General features: G+C 52.3%; 1 protein-coding gene across 1 annotated transcript in view; it reads right to left on the reverse strand.

Annotated features, from left to right (window-relative positions):
- GINS4 (GINS complex subunit 4) overlaps positions 1-482 on the reverse strand; it is a 6106-nt gene that overhangs the window by 391 nt on the left and 5233 nt on the right. The window lies entirely within an intron of this gene.

Genomic DNA, 482 nt, shown 5'->3' on the forward strand with positions numbered 1-482 from the left:
AGGGCACAGCGCGGCTCCTACTGCGCCAGGCAGGGGAACAGCACAGAAACGGGCCCTGGTGCCAGAAAAACACGAGTGCTTTGGGAGGAGCAGCAACTGTGCGACTATCAACACCGGGAGGGAACTCTGGGAGAAAGGGGGCATGTTCCTCTTACCCAGGCTTTAATGGGGGATGTTTGAATTGGTTTCATACACCCCTTCTCAGATGGTTCTCCAAAGACAGCTATTTCCAGGGTGGCTAAGAAAACCCCAGAGCCCTGGCTCATGCTCTACCAGCTCGGAAGTTCTTACCCTGGATGTGTGCACTGAGAGGGAAATTTGCTCACACGCAAGAGACACTGTGGTGTCCCTGACATCTATAATCAAAATCACCCTCACTGTTCAGGTCACATGTGACTCCTTGACAGTAAGGACTGTCACCTAAAGCAGATCACCCCTGCCTTTTTCTCCTTGCTAATCTCCCCAGAGCTGTCAAGCCATTT

Source organism: Geospiza fortis, unplaced genomic scaffold, assembly GCF_000277835.1.
Source record: "Geospiza fortis unplaced genomic scaffold, GeoFor_1.0 scaffold417, whole genome shotgun sequence".
Lineage (NCBI taxonomy): Eukaryota > Metazoa > Chordata > Aves > Passeriformes > Thraupidae > Geospiza > Geospiza fortis.